A 23,471-nucleotide genomic window follows, 5' to 3' on the forward strand; every position below is an offset into this window, starting at 1 on the left:
AGTATTAATCATGGACTTCAAATGTTCCATACTCTTGTGTTTTTATATGACAAAGACAAAGCAGACTTGTGGCATGTTAATAAACCCCTTGTTCCCTGGCTTGCCTGTGATATAAGTGTTGGTTTACCTAGAGATACTTCATGTCCTTTTTGGGAAAATTCAGACTAGGAATAGCACAGGCTGAACTATCAAGGATCAGCTCACGGGCTATATCAGGACTGGGGTCAGGAGGCAGTCTTAAAGAAAAAGAACAGGACCAGATGTCTGCTGTCTAGAGAGTTTTGGGAAACTTCAACATTTTTTTCCAGATTAAAAAATGGAGGTCAAATTGGAAAGCATGAGTTATTTAGAACGCTGGCATGCCAACAAGGGGTGTGTGTGTGTGTGTGTGTATGTGTGTGTGTGTGTGTGTGTGTGTGTGTGTGTGTGTGAAAAATAATAACAGTTGAAACATAATATAGTGGTTTAAGTTTTCCAGAGCACCTAACATAGTTCATATGGTAGCTAAGTAGTACGGTAAAGAGAAACCAAGATTGGAGTCAAGAATCAATAGCTTGTGGGGCAGCTAGGTGGCACAGTGAATAGACCACCGGCCCTGAAGTCAGGAGGACCTGAGTTCAAATTTGACCTCAGACCAAACACTTGACATGTACTAGCTGTGTGACCTTGGGCAAGTCACTTAACCCTAATTGCCTCACTAATAAAAAAAAAAGAGTTAATGTCTTGCCTTAGACACTTACTAGCTCTATGACCTTACTCAAGTCATGTACTCTCTTAATCTCTGTTTCCTTATCATAAAATGGGTCTTTTCCACAAGATTGTTGTAAAGATCAAATGGAGATAATACATAGAAAGTGCTTTGCAAACTTTAAAGTGCTATATAAATGTTAGTTATTATGTCACTGGGTCCTTGGTTCTCTCATTTGGGAGTGTGTGGGGTTCAAGTTTTTTAAAATCTGTTTTAGTAGATGAAACAACAAATGATACCATCGAGATCTGAGAGTCTGTGAAGCTGAGTCTGTCATCCAGCCTAGTTAAGTTTGGAGTCTCTCATCAAAAGAAATTTGGCCATTGGCTGAGAATTTTTTTTCCAGCCTCAGCAAGTAATGAAGTTTTTCTTTTAAGGCGTAGATTCTGATCTGCATTGGTAGAAAAAATAGTCTCATGGCAGAACCATGAAATATTAAAGAAGTCTACATATGAAGAAACAAGATATATGATATATAGAAAAAGCAGAGGATTTGTGTTCAAATTCCAGTGCCACTCCCTACTACACCTATGAGACTTATTCTATGGCACCTATGTAACACTGAGAAAGCCACTTAACTGAGCCTCAGTTTTCTCATCTATAAAATGATTACTAAGTAATTTTCTAAGATCATCTATAACTCTAAATTGTTAAGTGACTTATCTAAGATTATATAGCTAGGAAGTGGCAAAGCTAAGGTTCCAGCCTAGGACTTCTGACTCCAAGTCCAATAGTCCTCCCACTATACCATGCTGCCTTTCAAATTGTGGTGAAAATCAAATATAATATACAGATTTGACAAAATGGGATCAGGCTAAATGTCTGAGGATATGTATGGAGACAGTATCTCATGTATCCACTAGTAAAGCACAGGGACTATGCTATGTGCATTTGCCTACTTTAACATGGACTCTCAAGTAAATACTCTACTACCATAGCAGGATCAAAAAGACTGACTCTTTCTGTCTCTGTCTCTGTTTCTGTCTCCCATAGATAGAGTTCTTCCAGCATGTATCTTATCTCTGTCACCTCTTTATTTAAACTTTGTGCATTTGCAGATGTACTCAAAATTTTGTTGCTCTATCTCCATTCTCATTTTACTCATTCTCGTATTGGAGTAGGGTGTAGTGGGGTGTGTGTGTGTGTGTGTGTGTGTATGTGTATATGGGTGTGTGTGTGTGTTTGTGTGTGCATGCATGTGCACATGCCCATTGGCACTTGTGGAATTGTCAATATGAAGTAGATCTAAAAGCAGCCAGGAAAAAGAGGCTTGGATTCTCTGCTGCAATCCTGTGTCCTCTTGGAATATTCTGCGGAGCACAGAGGAGATCAAAGAAAGGCTGAAGTGACCTGTGCCCTCGAAGGGGTCCACCTACACATTAGTCCCCAAGCCAATCACCTCAACTGTGCCTCAGCTAAAATACTGACTGACTAACTCCTGCACCTCTTCTTGCTTCTTCCTCTGTGGGAGAGGCCCTCATTGGAGGGGGAGGGAAGGGTTTCTATAAACAGGGGAACTGACAAAAGACCAAAAGAAAAAGCTAGAAAGAGAGAGCAGTGTCAGGTCCCTGAGTGACTAAGTGAGCCAGCTGATGTGCCCAGTGAATGTAAATTAAATTTACTGATGGACCTTGCCAGCAGAAGAGGAAACAGCTGAAGAAAAGTGAGAGGCAAAAATTCCCCACAAAGCAAAGCTTTTCAAGACGCCAAGGGTTTCAACTATTTCTTTCAGCATCTTTCCTCTTGCCCTAATATTCTGGCAGGGAAGGGAGGGAGGATGGAGAGGGAAGTCTACAGTCGTGCAATGCCCTCTCCCAGACTTTAAAGTTTTTGGCACATTGTGTTAATACCCTTGAACAGGTCATTCATACTCTATCTGCCAGAGTGACGTTTCAATGCATAGATGGATAGTGCTAAATGTGGAATATTCTCCCAAGATAAACAGCAGAGTCATTTGTTTCAACACTGATTGGTATTTGGCTTTCTTAGAAAATAAGTTCCTTGAGAAAGTATACTACCTGCTACTAATTTTGTTTTCTCTCTAGACAACATGAATACTGTTGAAAACTCATTTATTTGAATGGTGATAGGATGCAGAGAGTGTGTCAAGCAATTGATCAGGGCCTAGCCTGTTTGTCAATAAAGCCATACCAATCATCTCCATAGGCACTTGTCTACTGTCTTCTGGAGAGAATATCTCCATATGTGCAGAGCAGGTCTTTACAGGAAGTGGGATGATGTACTGAAGATAAAATCAGAGCAAGTGAGAGGAAATTCTGATGTCCCCAGAGCTAGTTCTGTGGTTGCCCTAATGCTGTTGGTACCTGATTTTAAAATAGACTCAGCACAAGGCACTAGGTACGTATGTGTATATGATTGGAGTGGTGGTAGAGATGGCCTGTAGCTTGAGGCAAGGAAGAACAAAATGAAATTTGTCCAGAAGAAACAACTTGTCCAGAAGAAAGGACTGGAGACCCTTGGTCAAGAAGGTCAAGTCAGGTGGTCTTGACAGCTACCTTGTGTGACCCTTTTATGGGCAAACTGAGTTGGGCAGTAAGTACTGATTGACACTAGAACTGGGCATGCCTTGACTATCTCAAAGCCATATTGGTTCAATTGATCTCATTCTAAATAAGCCATAACCCTTTGCAGAGGAAGTGGTGGGAGCAGATGCTGGAAGTGGCAATGAAGACAGAGAGTAGTAATGGCAGAGTGACAGAGCTTCCAAGCCTTGACAGGAGTAGAGACACCAAGTAAGATCAAGTGACACATACAGGAATTGGTGAAGTAGTGAACCCCACAACTATCAGAGTAGGAATTGGAACAACAGAACAATGAGACAGAGTCATAGTAAGAAGTAAACTCAGACTTTTCTTCTCACTAGTACTGTGAGTTGTATGGACTGTGCAGGTCTGAGGGAAAGGGAACTGACCCTCTAGAAACCCCTCTTTCTTGGATTCAACCTTAGTGTATCACTATTTGTATGGAGAGACTCTACAGGTCCCTGGGGAGGTTGGGACCCACCAGAGAGTCAAATTTCCTTGATAGTCTATGAATTCAGACATGAGTCAATTTCGATATGATTTGTTATGTGTACCTAACTTGATCTACTTTTCATGTCTTGCCCTCTTGCAAGAGAATTGAGTACACCTAAATGAGAGAGAAAAATGAGCCAAGTTCACATATTCTCAGAAATGAGAACCTCTGGACTACACAGAATATTAATTATTAAAAAGTCTCCAAGAGAGGACAATTGATTGAGGGATGGTGATAAATTGTGGCATATAAATATAAATGTGATGGAGTATTTTTGAAATTCCAAGAAATAATGAATATGAAGAATTCGTAGGAACTTGGGAAGACTTGTATAAACTGAGGCAGAATGAAGTAAGCAGAACTAGCAAAATAATGACAATAATCACATAAAGAAAAATGGCACTGAAAGACTTCAGCATTCTGATCAATGTAGTGACCCATTATGATTTTAAAGGACTGATAGTGAAGCATGCCTCTCACCAATTAGCATAGAGGTAGCAGATAATAGGTTCAGAATAAGGCATCCATTTTTAGGCATAGCAAATGTGTTCATTTGTTTTGCTTAATTGTACTTAATTTTTACAAGTTAGGGTTCTAGGATTTTATAGATCAGGGATATCATGACATATATGTGGGTATATGTATACAAATGTATATATGTGTCTTTATATATACTTATACTAGGTAAGGCTCCAATTTTGTCAAATGAATAATACCTAAAACATCAATAAAACTTTTTTTTAAAGGAAAAAGAGTAGGGCAGCTAGGTGGCCCAGTGGATAGAGCTCTGGTCTTGGAGTCAGGAGGACCTGAGTTCAAATCCAACCTCAGACACTTGACACTTGCTAGCTGTGTGACACTGAGCAAGTCACTTAGCCCTGATTGCCTCACCAAAAAGAAAACACACACACACACACACACACACACACACACACACACACACAAACAAAAGGGAAAAAAGAGACCTACACATTTAAGTTTGGGTCTGTAGCTTCTGTTCTGAGCCACTGGTTTTATAGACATGAGAGCTCTGAAGAAAATAATGGCTTGATTTTTCAAGGTATCTACGAGGTATCTCTACTTTTTGAAATTTTTCTTTGATCTAGATTCTAGGATTTCTTAGTAAGATATTAATCATTTCCCTAGTACAGACTGTTCCTGATTGAAACAAACTTTCCAATTATGTCTCTCTCTCTGGAAAAGTTTTGAATGACAAAACTCAGAATCTTGGAAGTATTATTTGATGAAACTGTTATGGATTAAAATACCACTCAGCTAATAATGTTTGTATTTTTTTTAACTTTGGACAAGGTACTTAACCTCTCTGGGTCTCAGTTTCCATTTCTGTCAATCTGAGGGCACTTGTTTAGGTAGGCTTCATTCTTAAGTTTATAGGCAGTTAGGTGGAGCAGTGGATGGATAGAGTATTGACCCTGGAGTCAAGAAGACCTGAGTTCAAATACAGCTTCAAATACTTATTAGCTGAGTGATCCTAGTTAACCTCTGTCTGCCTCATTTTCCTTATCTGTCAAATGGACACAGTCATAGTATGTACTTTCCAGGGTTGTTGTGAGATCAAGTTGAGATAATATTTATAAAGTGATTTATAAACCTCAAAGTGCTACCTAAATGCTAGCTATCCTAGCATTTAGGCTTGTATTGTTTCTCTGATGATGAAGTGAACCCTAAAATGTCAGAACTTACAGGGACATCAGACATCTTCTAGCCCAACCTAACCATTTTGCAGAGAAAGAAACTGAAGCCCAGAGAAAGAAAGTGACTTCACAGAGTTTCAGTCAGAAGGTACTTCAGAGGCCTTTCAGACCAACCTGTCCTTGACCAAAATTTCCCTTGTAACACAACTCACAAGCTCTCAGCGAAAAGATCAGCCCTGAACCTTGGGATCCTATAACTTCTAGTCCTTGAAGAGTGAGTAGGAAGAGAAGTTAGGGAAAAAAGTAAAATAGATTAGAGTTTCTTTAATAAAACTGGTGGCTTTTCTTTGCCAACTTAAAAAAAATTATTGAAAAAAATTATATCACATTCACTTTCAAATATATTCCTCCCCTTTGCTTCTCCATTGTGAAAATGAGAAAGAAAGAAATGAAGGAAGGAAGAAAGGAAGAAAGAAAAGAGAAAAAAAATGAGTTCAGCAAAACTAACCAACACATCACCTAAGTCCAACAGTAAATGCAATGTTCCACATCCATAGTCCTTCACTTCTGCAGAGTTTAGAAAGGGGCTGAATTTTCTCATCTCTTCATCAGGGCCAAGCTTAGTCATTCTAGTCAGTTACATAATATTCAGAACTGGGGTATTTTCTTTTCTTTCTTTCTTTCTTTCTTTCTTTCTTTCTTTCTTTCTTTCTTTCTTTCTTTCTTTCTTTCTTTCTTTCTTTCTTTCTTTCTTTCTTTCTTTCGGCAATTGGGGTTAAGTGACCTGCCCAGAGTCACACAGCTAGTGAGTGTTATGTGTCTGAGGCTGGATTTGAACTCAGGTCCTCCTGACTCCAAGGCCAGCACTCTATCCACCTGTCTCTTGGTTTTTTTTTTATTTTAGAACTGGGGTATTTTCAAGGAGAATCTGCATATATGGAATACCTCAGATCTAGGAATGATATGTTAAAAATCCCAAACCAAATTCACAGCACTGACCTTTACTTTCTCTGCCTTCCTGACAGCAGGCCAGCTCTTCATCTCCCACCTTGAATTTCTTGTTAATGGAACATCTCCCTCTAGCATTTAAATTTGAGCAAAATCTCAGCAAATCTTTGTTTTGTACTATTTCTCCCCCACCATCTTTAATCTCTCCAATTTGGGCTAAGGACTCTCAACAGAGCCCTTAGTATGTAAACCCAATGATCCATTTCTCCTGCATTGTCCATGTCCCCTGGCACATTTTAATTTTCCCAAGAATACTTCTCTGAGTGAACAGTACATCATAATTGCTCAGCACTTTGCAATTGATCTCTTAACAACCTGCAGACCCAACAGACTGACTAATATGCTGTGGCAGTGCACCTCGGATACATTCTGCAAGTACTTAACAGAAGGGCACTCCCAAGATTTCTCTTTGTCTTACTGCTTTTCATCATGCCCGAAGAAAGATAAAAGGGCCAGTGACAATGGTTAAGACTTCTTCTTTGGCAGGTAGGCGTGCATTAGAAAATGCAGGTGGTTTTCTTTGAAACTTCGTTTTCAATCTTTTTTTTTGGTAGTCTTTTGAAAAGACTATCATACATAATATAGAAGATATAATATGAGTGGCCAAGTGGCCTTGTTGATAGAGGGTGAGTGTGAGCCAGGAAGACCTGGATTTGAGTTCCACTTCTGATACATACTAAGCTTGTGATCCTTGGCAAGTCACTTAACCTTAGGACTTCAAGCAATCCTAAGACTGTAAATTATGGACAAGTTGGTTGCATTTGCAACTAGAGAGGGAATTTCTTCACTAGGAGCTTTCCATACCAAGGAGATTGCAGATTTGGTCAAAAAGAAAAATAATATTATATATGTAAAGTTATAAAGAGTGACTTTGAAAGGCAGGACAGTAAAAGAGATAGAGAACTGGAGTCAGCAAGACCTGGGTTCAGATTCCATCTCTGACACATACAGAATCCCAGACAACTTTCAAAAATGCTCAATTGTAGCATAGATACCAATTTGTGTTGAGAAATTGCCTCACTAGAGTTCCATGGACAGGTGAAGTCACAGATTTGGACCAAAAATAATGGTTTTAACATTAATTACAGAATCAATGACTTGCCAGAGCTAGGAGGGACCTTGGAAGTTATCTGGTTCAAAATCTTCATTTTCTAGGGAAACTGAGGCTCAGAGGAAGGGAGGAAGTTATTTATCTCAGATCACATAGCCATAGGGACAGAGCAGGGATTGTAAGTCAGATCTCTCATATTAAGCTCTTTCCAATACACATCGTGTTATCTCTCTAAAGGTGAGATGAATCCTAAAACAATGCTAGATTTAGACAGGATTATATGGAACAAACTCCTCTTTTCATAAAGGATGACAGTGAGATACAGACAGAGGAGATGTCTGTGGAAAGTGATCTGGACTTCGACTCAGGAGACCTGGTTTAAATCCTAGCTCTTCTACCTATGTGACCTTCGTCACCTAAGCAAGTCACTTAGTCCTCCGGGCCTCGGTTTGCTTACCTATACCAAGAGGGGATGGGACTAGATGATTTCCATGTTGCCTCCCAGCTCCACATCTACAATCTTATAATTCCCTGAGCCTATGAATCATAGAATCTCCATTAGAGGGAACTGCAGAGGCCTATAACTGATCAACAATCCCCCCATAACATTGCCATTAAGAGGGGCTCCAATCTCTGATCGAAAACCTCTAGGGAGAAGGAAACTACTGCTTTCTGGGGAATCACACTGTATTCTCAGGAGGTTCTGCTTGTGAGGATATTTTCCCTCACACCAAGCTTCAATCTACCTTTCTTAGACTTGAATCCAGTGTACCTAGTTCTGCTTCCAAGCCAAGTAGAACATATCTAAGCCCTCTCCCTTACCAACCTGTCTTCAGATACTTGAAGACAGCTATCATGTGTCTGCTTCTCTTTATGCTAAACATCCCTCTTGCTTCAAATGATTCTTACAAAGCAATGTTTCTAATCTGCTTAACAACTTATTGCCCTTCTCTAGACAAACTTCTACTCATCAAAATTCTTCTTAAAAAGGTGGTACCCAGAACTGAACACAATCTTACAGATGTGGTGTGACTAGGGAGGATTTTGGTTCTCACTGGCTCTATGGGGTATCCAAGATCACACAGCTACTTAGGGGCCAAGGCCAGAATTCAGGTCTCCTGTGGCCACCCAATCCAATTAGCTTCCTTATTTGGATTCTTTCTTTTTTGGAAGCACAATAGAAAACTCTGCATTTGAGGTCAAAGGAGCTAGGTTTGAATCCTGTCACTGTTATTCCTTGAGTGACATTGGGTAAGTCACCTAACCCTTTTGGGCCTCAGCTCTTCTCTATGATCCTATAGATAATGGGTGTTTGGCACATGCCTAGACCACCTAAAATGGATGTACCAACATGGGAGACACCAGGGCCCTGCTTCTGTGAGATAGGAGACCTGGCACATGTACAGATAGCTTTGGATACAAGGCCAACGGTAAGAAGCTGCTCTCAACCACATGGTAGGCCAATGCAAAATGTGGTCTCCAGTCTCACAGAAGCAGGTCCCTGTGGTCTCGCAGATGGGTCCATCCATTTTAGGTGGTCTAGGTGTGTGAAAAACACCCATTGCACTAGGATCCTAGGAATTAGAGCTGGAAGACACCTTACACGTCAACTAGTGAAGTCCAACCTCCTCACTTTACAGAACAGGAAACTGAGGCCCACAGAGGTAAAATGATTTATAATAGGGAGGTAATAGAAAAGCTGAATTTCAGACTCCAGTCCTTTAACATTACATTCTATGTACTCTCTCTTTGTCTCTCTGTCTCTGTTTCTGTGTCTCTGTCTCTCTGTCTGTCTGTCTCTCTGCCTGTCTCTCTCTCTCTGTCTCTTTTTTCACCAGAGCACACTGATTTACTTCTTAAATTGAAATAAAATGTGAACATATCCCTCCATAGCAAGGTAGCCAAAGGAACAACCAACCGAAAGTTTAAAATGAGTCACTTCTGAGTACTCAGCATCTCCCTTCAAAGCCCCCAGTGTTTAATTAAAGCAGAGAATTGTCTATTCTAGCTTTTTCCTCCAGGAATAAATTAAGGCTGGGAACACATTCTGGACTACATAGTTGTATACCACTGTGATAAGATAGGGTTACACTCTCTCTCTCCATCAGCTCTAGCTAGGACACAGCATTTGTGAGCCATTGGCAAGGTTTGAAAATCTGTCTTCTCAACTTTCCTTTCTCCCATTAAAAACATTTTTGTCTTTACCTTTGAAAGGAGACATTTATTACATTCAGGATCTATAGCAGTTGTGACAAGAACAGTTACTTATATAAAGACACTTGCAAATAAAAGTGCTTGGGTGGCATCTGACACACCAAGAGATGTATCCATAAAGGGAGCAAGATGTGGTAGAAACAGTATAGGATTTAGAATCAGAAGACTTAGGTTAACTTCCAGCTCTGCCACTTACTAGCTTTGGGAAATCCCCTCTCCTATCTAAGCCTCAGCTTCCTCATCTGTAAAATCAGTCAGTCAGTCAATAAGTATTTATTAAGCACTCACTATGTGCTAGGCACCATACTAAGTTCTGGGTATACAAAGAAAGGCAGAAGACAGTCTCTTCCCTTGGGAAGCTCATGATTTAATGGGGGATGCAACATGCAAACAAATCTGTACAAAAAAGCTATCTATGTACAAGATAAACTGGAAATGTTTAAACACAGGAAAGGCACCAAATTTAAGAGGGTTTGGGAAAGCCTTCCTGTAGAAGGTAGGATTTAGCTACAAGACCAATGGTAAGAAGCTGCTCCCAACCCCATGGTGGGCCAATGCAGAATGTCTACACATACCCCAGGTCTCCTGTCTCACAAAAGTAGGCACCTACTATCTCCCATGTGGGTGCATCCATTTTAGGTGTTCTAGGTATATGCAAAATACCCATTACACTAAGATCCTAGGGATTAGAGCTGGAAGAGACCCTAGACATCATCTAGTAAAGTCTACCCTCTTCACTTTACAGAAGAGGAAACTGAGGCCCAGAGAGGTAAAATGATTTGTAATAGGTAGGTAATAAAATTTATGATAGGTAATAGAAGAGCTGTATTTGATACCTAGGACTTCTGGTAGGGCATCCAGGAGCATTCTAGGCATGGGGGCTAGGCAGAAAAATACTCAAAGTTGAGATATGGAGAGTCTCGTTCATAGAACAGCAAGAAGGCCAATGATTTATCTGTGCTCACGCAAGCAATAAATAGCACAGCAAGGAGCTAAGCCAGGTCTTCTGATTCTAAAACCAGTGCTTGTTCTACTACAGCATGTTTATTCCAGATCCCATTCATGATGCCCTTTCTACTTCCTCCCTCTTCTTTCTTCCTCTCCTACCAACTGAAAATGGTTTCCTTGAGTCAGGGCCACAAGAGAGTTCCATGTGCTTACTTATGAGATGGCAGCAATTGGATAATGAATAGATCTTCTGGAGAAGCACATGGCAGAGGCAGAAATGTATTCATCCACTTGGCCCAAGTGAGTAATTTGTGAACAATATTTGTGAAGTCAAACTTTTGTGCAGAGGAGGAAGACTGAATTCTCAAACATCATGACACCAAAACCTGGCTTCTAGCCAGAAAAGGGAGATTCCTGGGCAGTGCCAACTTTGGTGTTTGCCTTGTGAGTAAGCTCCCAAGTTTGAAAGTTTGGGGAGTGGACTTGATAGAGAAACAGAAAGAAGGGGATTTGCTGATACAGTATGTTTGTTAGAAAAGTGGTCTGCCCATGTCGCTCTTCAACAGAATTTTACTTAGAGAGCACAGCCAGTTAGCTATTAAGATAGCACAGATCTAATCAGAAGGAGATTTCATGTTCAGCAGTCCCAAGGTATGTTTTCCTTTTGGAGGAGATGAGGAAAATCCAAACCACAGGAGAGCCTGAGGGATCTACCAGAATATCAAATGGTTGTTCTGATGATAACCCCAAGCTTGGTTCCTTTCAAGAGTAGAAGTTCCTTCATTCTTTGTATTTGAATCCCCAGTAGCACAGTGCCAAGTGGTCCATGGTGGGTGCTTAATGATTGATCAAAGGGAACTGATGGGTGTAAGGGCTTTAAATATCTGTTTTTGGGCTCCTGTGACTCTTGTGTCTGTTGCATATTCCCTGGAGTGAAGTAAACATATACATTGCTACCTTGAGTACTTGTACCTAAATCTTGGACTCTGACCCTGATACCCTTATCTCTGACAGATGAGCTTTCATCCTGTCTTGGCTACTACTAGACATCCATATCATTTCCCAGCTATTTCCAAATTATACTGCCTGTACTCCACCACCCTCATCATCTTCTGCCTCCTCCCAACAGAAGTTAGAACCTGACCCTGTGACTCAGGGCTCTCATAGGTGAGCTATTGCATTATCTTGCTTGAACCATTTCCAAACCATGCTACCACATGCTACCACTTCCTAGCCCTCCTTCCCTCCCTCCCCCCAATGCACTGCCTAGTTCTCCTCCAAATGATGTCTTTATTATCACATAAGCTTCCTGAGAACAAGGACTGTCTTGCTTGTATCTGAACCCCCACGCTTAGTATGGTGCAGGCACATGGTAATAAATAATGTAATAGATAATGAACTGACCTCAAAGCCAGGAAGCACTGAGTTCAAGTCTCACCTCAGACAAAAACTGGTTATGTGACACTGTAACCTTAGAGAGAAACAACTCTCTAAGATGATAAATTGCAGAGGTGCTATCTGTATTGGTAAAGGGAGCTTTCTCACCTGGGAATTTGCGTTCACCTACTAACGAAATCGCAAGTCCAGTTTCTATCCTGTTTCATATCATTCATTGATTCCTTCATTTAACATATGAGGACACATACACAGGAGCCAAATGTAAGTTATCTTTAGAAAGTTTCCTAGAATAACTTTGGGAACAATGAGGCAAAAGAGGAAATGACTCTTGTTCAATCAGCCCCTCTAGTATCAGAGCCAATCAGCCCATGTGAATTCAGTGGTAGCATCTTTGGGGGCCCTGGGTGAGGGGAGTTCCTGATCAATCAATTTATTTCAATCTTCAATCTGTCTCTCTCAATTTTTTATCCATTGTTTCTAGTTTTGCCTTCTAGGGCAAAGAAGAAATTTAACACTTTTCACCTGACAGCACTCCAAATAATTAAAGACAGTTAATATGCCCTCCTTTATCCCTTTTCTTTTCCAGGCTTGGTATTTCCAGTTACTTCAACGAATCCTTCCATGGTATAACCCACAGACTCTAAACCATCTTGGCCACCCTTAGTAGCCCCTTGGTACTCTTCATTTTCCCACTGTCCTTCTAAAAAGGGGGTGCCCAGGACAGAACACAAGACTGCAGGATGGTGTCACCAGGGGAAAGTACAATGGGACTACATCATACTGCTCATTCTAGAAACTATGCCTCTCTTGAGCTCACAGTAGGGTTTTTTTTGTTTCACCATTTAAACTGTTTACTTGTATTGAAATTCTTTTCAGGTGAATTGCATTTTAGCTGTGCCTTCCCAAAGGTATTGCTAATACCTGCAGGCTGAAGAATTGAAGAACAATCGGCTAGATTTCCACCAAGGGTGGTAGGGTTACTTCATGATGAATATGGCCAGATGAATAATGACAGTGCCTAGGGGGCCTTGTATTTCAGTATTGAAAGTACCTGGCCTCACCTAAGCCATTTAGCTTATTAGGGCAGGATATACCTGTATTTCATTGGCACATCTACAAGGAGGCATATCACTGTAAGCTCACTGTGGGAGGCTGAGAACCCAGGCCCCTAATCCTCGTGGAGGCTTTTCAACAGCTTTTCTCTCTCCATGTCTCAAAAAACAATTCCTTTTTGTCCCTGGATCTTATGTCTCCTTATATACCTGGTTGTTTTTCATATTTGAACATTTCCTTTGATTTCTGGTAATCTATACTTTACAAGAACAACATTGATGTTTTGAACCTAAATGGAAGAGTTTACATTTACTCCTATCAACTTTTATTTTTAATCAATCAATCAGCAATAATTAATAAGCACCTTCTATTGTGCCAGGCACTGTGCTTATTTATTGTTGTTTATTCAGTCACTTCAGTTGTGGCCAACTCTTTGTGACCTTATTTGGAGTTTTCTTGGAAAAGGCACTGGTTTGCCATTTCCTTCTCCAGCTCATTTTATAGATGAGGAAATTGAAGCAAAAAAGAATAAAGTGACTGTGCTTATTAGATTCCATCTAATGCTCCAGCTGGTCAAAATTCTTTTTGAATCCTTATGGACACCCAGCATATTAGTTAGGTCTTCGAGTTTTGGATCATCTGCTCGTTTGACGAGCAGAGTTCATCCAACTCACTGATAAAAGTGTTGAATGCACAGGACCAAGGAAGATACTTGGGCATTCCTCTGGAAAACTCCCACCAAGTCAACATTGCTCCATTAATGACTACTGTGTGGCTGTGGCCATTCAACTAGTTCCAAATTCAGTTTAGGCCATATCTCTTCATGTTTGTACAATAGCAGGAGAGACTGCCAAAAAAAAATTTTGCTTTGCTGATGAGAAGCTTTGAGCTTCCACTATAAACACACTTTGACTTATTGCACACAAAAAATCCTTTGGGTTTTTTGGAGAAGAGAATTCTTTGGCACGAACATATGCATTTTTATAAAAAGGAATATTGCTCCTCCCTACTGTTGTGCCGTAGGCACCTTGCCCATGCCTACCCAGTTCAGGCTTTGTCTCCAACAATACTTCCAATCTTTAGGTTCGCTTTTATTTTTTCATGGGCTATAAATTTGCAAGCATAAGAACATCCTGTACTAAGTTAAGCGGATGCCATTGTTGTAATGGCACCCTGGGGCAGCCATTTTCCCCACCTTCCTGCTCTTCAGGTTCTATTCTTTATTTTAGAAGGAAAAACTGAGTCATGGGAGGATCCACCCAAAGGAATAAATTGTCATAGGAATTTGGCTCCAACCCAAAGTCGTTGTGCTACATGATTATGATAATGATTATAAACACTTTTATATTATATTATCCTGCAGAAGAGAAGATTTGAGGGACATTATACCCATCTTCAGGTTTTTGAAGGGTAAACATGTAAAAGCAGGGTTAGATCCAAACTAGGAAAAATGGGTAGAAGCAGCAAAGAGGCAAAATTAGGCTTGACGTCAGGAAAAGCTTTTTTTTTTTTACTAACAGAGCTGTTCAGAAATGGAATGTACTTCCTTAGGAAGTAGTTGTTTTCCTTTCACTGAAGATCTTCAGGCAGAGGATGGATGGTCACTTATTGGGACCCACTAATAGCTGGGTGGTGCAAAGGACAGAGAAAGAATGTGGATCTTGGAGACACGAGGTCAGATTTGGCCTTAGACACTTACTAGTTGTGTGTTTGCCTCAGTTTTCTTATCTGTAAAATAAGGATGATAGTAGCACATACCATGCATGGCTGTTGTGAGGATCACATGAGATAATATTTGTAAAGCACTTAGCATGTTGCCTGGCACATAGTAGGTACTATACAAATGTTAACTATTATTATTATGAGTTGAGGATTTATATCTGTATCTACAAATATAAGTTTAAACATAGATCTCTTCCACATGTTTTTATGTATCTGCAAACAGTCTCTGCCCTCAATGAGTTTTATTATGATGATAATGATGATGGTGATGATAATGACAATGATGATAATGATGGTGATATGGAAAAGAGGATTCCTTGTCATCATCCATACAGAAAATACGGCCACTGAAATCCCTTCCAACTTTGAAATTGTGCAGATCTGGTGCTTTGATTATGTGAAATAGAATAAATCTTGTTAAATTCAAATCTCTGCTCTTTCCTTGGATAGCCTCTACAGGAACCCATGGTGTGCCAGGCTCAGTTGGATTGGGGGACAGGGCATGACAGATCCCACTCTGAGTTAAGAATGAAATGAGACAGAGTTTGGGGGAGACCAATTGAGGCAAACAAATGTTCAGCTCTGGAGTACTCCCTGAAGTGTCCCCTGTTCTGGTCAAAATTTTCTAGACATCACTCTGGTGACTGGTTTTCCTCCTTTGATCAGCTAAGGCCCTCTGTAGATGCTTCAGTAACCACCTGGCCCATTTACCCACTTTTATTTTCTCTCCCTCCAGCTTGGACTCAGCCTCCCTTCTCAGAGGGTATGGCTCATCAACTGCATGTTGGACTTTCCTCTGGCTGGGCAGGACAGCTTCTTTTAGAAAAGGGTTTATGATCTAGAATTAGGGCAGAAAGGGAACTGCTTCTCAGGGGATAACTGCTGAAGCTTAGACTGTGCCTACCCCAATCCAACCAAAACAGACACACTTTTGCTTGATTTCTTGTTACTTCTACTTTGAGAATAAAAGAATTCTAATCATTACAGGTTCTTCTACTCCCTTAATAATGAAACATAAGTGATTAAATGTCACAGCCCCTGCTAGGAAAACTTCAAGATAGATCTGAGAGAAGTTTGTCTTCCCTATTAGAGCTGGGAATAACTACTTTATCTGGAGAACTTGTAGAATAATGCAATAATGCTGGGTACTTCCTTGACTACTCCCTAAACAGAAAAAATGAACATTGTCCAAATGTGCCATTAGTTAGCTATGAGACCTTGGTCAAGTCACTTTTCTGCAGGCCTCAATTTGTTTTATCTGTTAGCAAGCTGATTGGATTAGGTAGTTTCTCTGGTCTTTTTGGCTCTAATGTTCAATATTCTATGGTCTCTTCCAACTGTGACATTTTCTGTTCTATGTTCTCTTTTTTCATGTGCTAAGATCACTTCCAGTTGTCACAGTCTATGTTCCAAGATCCCTTGGAAAAACACTCTGTTTTTACAGTTCCTCCCAGTTCTAATGTTCTGTGTCCCAAGCTTTCTTTCAGCTCTAACATTTTATTCAAGCTATAACTTCTGTTTTCTAAAGTTCCTTCCAACATTCCATGACTACCACTGTTTGCTGAAAACATGCATGCAGAAGAGGACTCCATTTACTTTCATGTTCACCCTTCCCTCAAATCCTGGCTTAATTTGGCTCAGCAACCAGACAATCTTACAAACCCTTAAGCAAAGTGCTTAATAAAGACCAGATACACATTGAAATTTCCCTTTGAGGCCAAAGAAAGCTTCATTATTTCTAATTCCAGTCCTTAGTATAATACAGTATTCATTTTCAGAAGACAATGATTCCATTCATTCTTTCCACAGATGAGCTTACTAGGCTTTTCATCACCTGATAAGCTTTGAGCATGGGATATTTCACACTGAAAAATGTAGACTTGGCCATTGGCATGTGAACTGAGGTAAAGGCAGATTGAGCTGCGATGCTAAAGCAAACAGGAAAGGAAGCTCAACAATTATGTGATTATGATGTGAGTGTCTGATTATGGTGATTTGACCATTATCATGATTGTGGAAATAGCATCTCAGATGAGTGTTTGATAGCTAAAATGGATGAATTTTTCCCTGAAAGAAAACTTCTCAGTGTTTAGTTACAAGGAAAAGAAGAATTACTTGGTCTTTCAAGATGGATATATGGACAATATATATATATATATATATATATATATATATATATATATATATATATATATATATATATACCTTGCTTGGAGTCATAGAATCAAGATTACTAGAGTTGGATAAAGCAATATAGCACCAAAATAACTTACTTGAGCTCAGGCTGCATTGAAAGACATTCCTCCCCTCCCCCCCCAAACACAATCAATGATAAACATGTGTAAGACACATAGTTAGGGACAGCTAGATGACACAGTAGATAGAGTGCCAGGCCTGGAGTCAGGAAGACTTGAGTTCAAATTCTATCTCAAACACTTAGTAGCTGTGTGACCCTTGATGAGTCACTTAACCCTGTTAAGTGCCTCAGTTTTTCACCTCTAAAATGATCTGAGAAGGAAGTGGCTAAACCACTCCAGTACCTCTGCCAAGAAAATCCCAAATGGGGTCACAAAGAGTTGGACAAGACTGAAACAACTGAACAACAAATGTGTAAGACACAAGAGATTATAATATTGTTTTTCTCTACCCTATTAAAACCACACTTGGAGTATTACATTCATTTCTGGGAAGACATTGATAAGTGCATTGGACAATGAACAGGATAAAAGGGGCCTCAAGATGAAATCATGTGAAATGGTTGACTATATGAACTGGGTATGTTTAACCTGGAGAAGAGAAGATTTTATGAGGACATGCTAGCTGTCTTCAAGAATTTGAAGGAAATATTAAATATATTTGGAACAGTGATTACGTTTGCTCAGCTTTGCTCCAGAGGGTAGAACTAGGAGTGTTGGGGAGAAGCTACAGAGAGACAAATTTAGGCTTGAGTAAGGGGAAAACTTAAAACAACAACAAAAACCACTACCACAACAATTTGAGCTATCCAAAAGTAGAATGGTTTAGCTTGGGAGAGAGCAGACCCAATTTTGGTGGATGTTCTAAAGCAGATTCCTATATAGCCATATTTGGGACAAGATGAGCTCTGCATTCTCTTTCAACTCTGAGATTCTGAGATTCTGGAAGGAACCTTAGACATTATCGGATACAACTTCATTATTTCAAAGATAGGAAAGTGAGATCCAGAGAGCTAATGAGAATTGCCTATGGTTCTATAACTAGCTAGTGACAGAGTTAGGAGTGAAAGTTAAGTCCCAAGATTTCCAATCCAGGATTGTCTTCACTGTACTAGACTTCTCTGCTAAGTCTTGGTGATAGGTAGCTTCTTTTGCCCTTCAGAACTATCACTGGCTTCATTAATTCAACTAACATATTGAATGACCTGTGTGGTAGTATACTGGGCAATAATGATAGAAAGCAATTAATTACATTTTGATACTTCAATGGTTTGGCAATCTTGTTGATATGAGTATTCCTCTGAAACAAAGATTAATAATATCAGGTGATGATATTATAAAAATAAATAAATCTTCTAGGATTCTAAATGGATGTTTTGAAACAAAATGTCTCCTTCACTCTAATTGTCAATATTCTCCTCAAAAAAAAAAATGCAAGCACAACTTCCAGGCCTAGCCTAAAGGTGCCATCTCCTCTGTGAGGCCTTCCCTAATTTTTTCAGGTCGAAGCAGTCCATCTCATGGCACTGTTTATCTCCTTCCTTATATACCTAATCACATTCCAGTTACTGCTGTAGTTGCTTATAATATGCCTCGTTATTTTTACTATTCTGTAAGATTTCTGAAGAAAAGGACCATGTTTCCTCCCCTCTTCCCCAGTTACCTTTGTGTCTCTAGTGTCTTGTACATTGTAGGAGTTTAATAAATATTTGTTGAATTGGCTTGAATTGAACTAAAGTGGACTAAAATGAATTAAGTTCATTGGTTCTAGTACTGGAAGTACTATTATATTAAGAAGTCATCCCACCCAGGAGTTCTTAACCTGGAGTCTGTGGATGTTTCAAAGATATTTTAATAACTGTGTATTTTAAGATAAATGGTTTCCTTTGTAACCTTCTAAATTTTATTTCTTGGTATTTGAAAACATTATTCTAAAAAGGCTTCTATAGATTTAACCATACTACTTAAGGGATCTAGGACAGAAAAAATGATTTTAAACTTTTGGTTTAGTCCAATGCTGTCATTTCATGGATGAAGAAACTGAGGCCCAGAGAAGAAAAGTGTCTTACCTAGCTCATCCATAAAGTAAATTATAGCTAGAATTTGAATATAGGTCTGAAAATTCTAAATTGAGGGATCTTTCCATTACATCACAATATTCTCCCTTATTGAATTAAATTGAAAGTCTAATTCTGGCAATGTTGGTGTACATTTTTCCCATTGGAGTTCACTTATATGTTTGTGACCACAAGCATTAATGGTGTAGTAAAGAGTTATTGCAGTTCTATGGAAATAATTTGTCACTGAACATGGAGTAATTCACTGATTTCTCACAGCTACAAGTGAGTCTTTTCAACCTAAATATGGGATGTAGATTGATGTATACTCATCTTAGAATATAGACTGATCTCCTAGGTCCAATCTTTTATAGTGGTCTTTTATTTTTCTAAATAATTAGGCTGAGGTAACTCCCATTCCCTACTTCTACACCTTGTGGTCATTCCAAATCCTTGTTGCTTTTTGTCTTTAAAGATGTCCACAGATTTTAAGGTCCTCAAATAAACATCTATGTGGCAAATACACTAATGGCTCAGGGGCAGGGGTTATAAGTAATGTGTGTTTTTAAGTTATCTGAGATATTGATTTTCATGCTTTTCTTTTTACTAAAAGCAGAACATCAAGAAATCCTTACATAGAAGTCCAGGCACAAACAATTTCATGGGATATGTTTTTAGGGTGGTAGGTGGTAAATTCTCATTCAGCCACATGTTAGAACAAGTCTGAACCCCAAAAGACACTGTATGCAGTAGAAATCTGGTTAGACTGAAACAGCTAACTTGCAACTGCTATCAAAATATTCCCTTAAGCCTTTAATGATTACCAGTTGTCAGGGTCTAGGATTAGAGCTTAAGGCAAGGAGACATCCTGATGTAGTGGAAAGAACATTGACAGAGAGTCAGAAGAGCTAGGTTTAAGTTGTGGCCTAGTTAGTCATTTACTGGCTATGTGATCTTGGGCAAGTAATTTTCTTCTTTGAATCTTAGTTTCCCCATCCATAAATGGAGATAGCAATATCAGCACTCTCTGTTGTACAGGACTGTGCTGAGGAAAGGGCCTTGTAAACCTTAATGCCCAGATGAGTTATTATGATGTCTGTTTTTTTTTTTTTAATAAAAAAGGGGGATACATGTCGAGTTCTTACAAACTCTTTCCAGGCCAATGAAAGAATTAGAATGAAAGGCTCAGAAAAAAATGTGTTTCCAAATTGTTTAGTAAACAAAGTTTAGAATTTTGTGTATAAGTTTGGAGGCTTAGTCTATTTCAGGCAGAAAATCTGGTTGAAATTGACCCCAGGGATGAGAAATGAGAGAAGAGGAAACAGTCAGCTGATTGCTATGTTCTTTTTTATACACATGTGTGAGTTCTCTCTGTGTTTCTCTCCCACCCACTTTGTTTCTCTCACAGACACAGAGAGTTAATATCGATGATGTTTCTGAGACCATGTCAGAATTTCCATCTTTTTCACTGGTATATGATTCCTGGAGTTATTCCCATCTCTGAGGGGCAAAGAGCAGGTTGTATATTATTAAGTACCAGCTATGTGGAAGTCTAATTAAATCAGGCAGTGTTAATTATGAAACAAAAAAAGATTTGCCAAGAGGGTCAGTTAATGGAGATGGGAGAGTAGGAAAGAGCCTCCAAGGATTTTAAACAGAAGTAACAACATGCCTAAATTTCATAAATGAAATTTTTCTCTCTGGCCCCATGCTGGTCTGTTGGACATTATCACTGATGTCATTACGGGACTTCCTAAGAACTTGCATTCTAAAGAGTCCATATATAGAACCTCCATGAATTTCTATCCTGACAATAAAACATTTTTATTCTCCAAATGCAAAAAAAAAAGTGCATCCAAAGATAAAGGTTCTATATAAAAATAACCATCCTCCTTAATTATATGGGTATTATAAATACCTATTTTTTTTTGCTTGCATGTACATATATATGTATGTGTGTGTGTGCATGTGTGTATGTGTAGATAGATAGATGGATAGGCATACTCTATATGTACAGCACACATGTGGGTTTTTGGAATGCTAATTTTTCAATGAGTTTGTAATTGAAGTGGGGATACATAAACAATGGTGGGAGAGACAGGCTGGGGCCTCTGTGGCTCTGGGATAGGAAATGATTAAGACTAGAAAAAACTGAGCATTTGTATGAAAGTAGTGGGAAAGACCTAGATGAAATTTAGAGCAAATCAAAAACTGGGGCTTAGGACCGTGGACTTAGATGTGGACCTTAGAAGTCTGTCCAACTCTCTCTGTCTCTGTCTCTGTCTCTCTTTCTCTCTCTTCCATGTGAGAAAGCTGAGGATGGGAAAGTAACATGCCTGAGGTCACAGAAGTAGTAGGAATCAGAGCTGGGATATGAACAGAGGTCTTCCTCAAATTTCTGTACCCTGCTTCCTTTCTCCATGTCATGTTTAGGAAATTTGATATTGCCTGGATATTTAGGAGGAGAGGAAGGGAGGGTAACTAAGTGGAAAAGGGAAGGGACCTTGTGATTCCATAATCTTTTCCTGTGCAATTTCCTGTGTGACCCAGAGCAATACACTCAACTCCTGTGAATTTCAATTTACTCATCTGCAAAATGGGCATGATAATAATAATAATAATACTTGCTTCATTTACCTCAGAGGAAAGTGCTGCAGAATGGGTACTAGTACTAGAATAAAGACTAGTTCAAGAGATTCTGAGTGTGGAACCCAGAAAGGTTAAAGAAATCTACTAGGGCTTTCTGGGAGAGTAGTTCTGTCTAGAACGTCAATGGGGCCTCTTAGCATTTGCTAAATATTGTTTTGAATTATAATAGAAATTATAATCTTCTTGAGGGGAGGAATCATATTGCAATCAATTAATTAGCTAGAAGAGTATTTATAAAATGCCTACTATATGCCAGGCACTATGCAGGGGTTGAGGATACAAAGACAAAGGAAAATAACCTTTGCCCTACTTATGTTGTATTGGGGAAGGCACATGTATACACATAAATATGAATATAAAAATATAAATGTGTATACACATATACATGTGTGTATATATGCACATATACACTTATAAGTATATATGTATGCAAGTATATGTGTGTACATCCTTCACACATATTATACACATGTATAATATACAAAATAAAAGCAGGGTAACACTTCACAACACTTAGTATCTTTCACCTAATAAATATTTTTGAATGAACAAACATATGAACGAATGATGAATGAATGAATGAAAATTTTCTCCTTTTATCCCTGGAAAGTAACCTCTGATAGAGAAGAGAAGAATTGTACTGAACAGCATCTTAGGCATGTGTGATATGACAGAGCATAGTCATAGCATCATAGGATTCCCAGCTGGGCAAGATCCCAGCAACCATCTAGTCCAACCTCATCATTATACAGAGGGAGAAACTGAGGCATCCAAGAAGGGAAGTGACTTGCCCAATACTGAAGTAGGAGGAAGAAAAAAATAAATGCTTGCTAATAAGAAAAATTAATGAAATTAAATTTAAAATATCTTTAAGATTGAAATTATTTCTCTGCTCCAATCCCCTTGTTTTGCACATGGGGAAATAAATGACTAGAGTGGTGAAGTGACTTGGACAAAAGCACACAGCTAGTTAGTGGCAGGGCTGAGACTAGAAGAAAAGCCTTCTACTCCTTCTGCCATTTTTCACCCACATTACGCTTCCTCCAGTGATTTGGAACCTATTAGCAGAGAGGGTAGTAGTGGCCTTTGCTTCCTATGTCGGTTGTTTTGACTGTTTCTCTGGTTTTGATCCATTACTTTGTCTTCTAGGAAAGTATCCCATCTACCATGGGGTTGCTATGACAATATCCATTTCTCTTCTAGGGCCACTGGGGTTTACAAAGGTACCAACAATCTCATGGGGGAAGCAGTTTATAGAATCGGATCTTTGTGCTATTGTTGTTGGCCCATTAACTTATGTTTGAAAAGATTTTGTTGTTTATTTGTTATATCAGTGGGGAGAACTCTCCACTAAAATCCTATTCTGATGCCTCCTCATTATGTGGAGATAACTTTCAATTCTATTAGTGTTATTAACTTAAACACCAAATGAAAGAAACATTTCCCCATTGCTAGTAGAATAAAAAAAGAGATTTGTACATGAAGCTACAGATCTCTTTTATGTATAGTTTGCTATTATACATTTACTATATAAATTCAACCTGTAGCTTTGAAAACTGTACTGCTTATCTATGTTTCTTTCTGATTTTTCTTCTGTTCTCTATATTAAAAAAATTGCCTCATTGCCTCTTCTCTATTTTCTTTTTTTCCTTCTCTTCCTTTATTTCTTCTTTTTGCTACCTTATCCCAATCCCCCCCTCAACTTCCTGAGTCTCTCCACTGGGGGGAAAAAAAGGG

General features: G+C 39.1%; 1 protein-coding gene across 8 annotated transcripts in view; it reads right to left on the minus strand.

Annotated features, from left to right (window-relative positions):
* The window catches only part of BCAS1 (brain enriched myelin associated protein 1), a 154,597-nt gene that overhangs the window by 100,062 nt on the left and 31,064 nt on the right, over window positions 1-23,471 (minus strand). The window lies entirely within an intron of this gene.

This window comes from Phascolarctos cinereus, unplaced genomic scaffold (genome assembly GCF_003287225.1).
Source record: "Phascolarctos cinereus isolate Bilbo 61053 unplaced genomic scaffold, phaCin_HiC Scaffold_2;HRSCAF=192, whole genome shotgun sequence".
NCBI classification, from domain to species: domain Eukaryota; kingdom Metazoa; phylum Chordata; class Mammalia; order Diprotodontia; family Phascolarctidae; genus Phascolarctos; species Phascolarctos cinereus.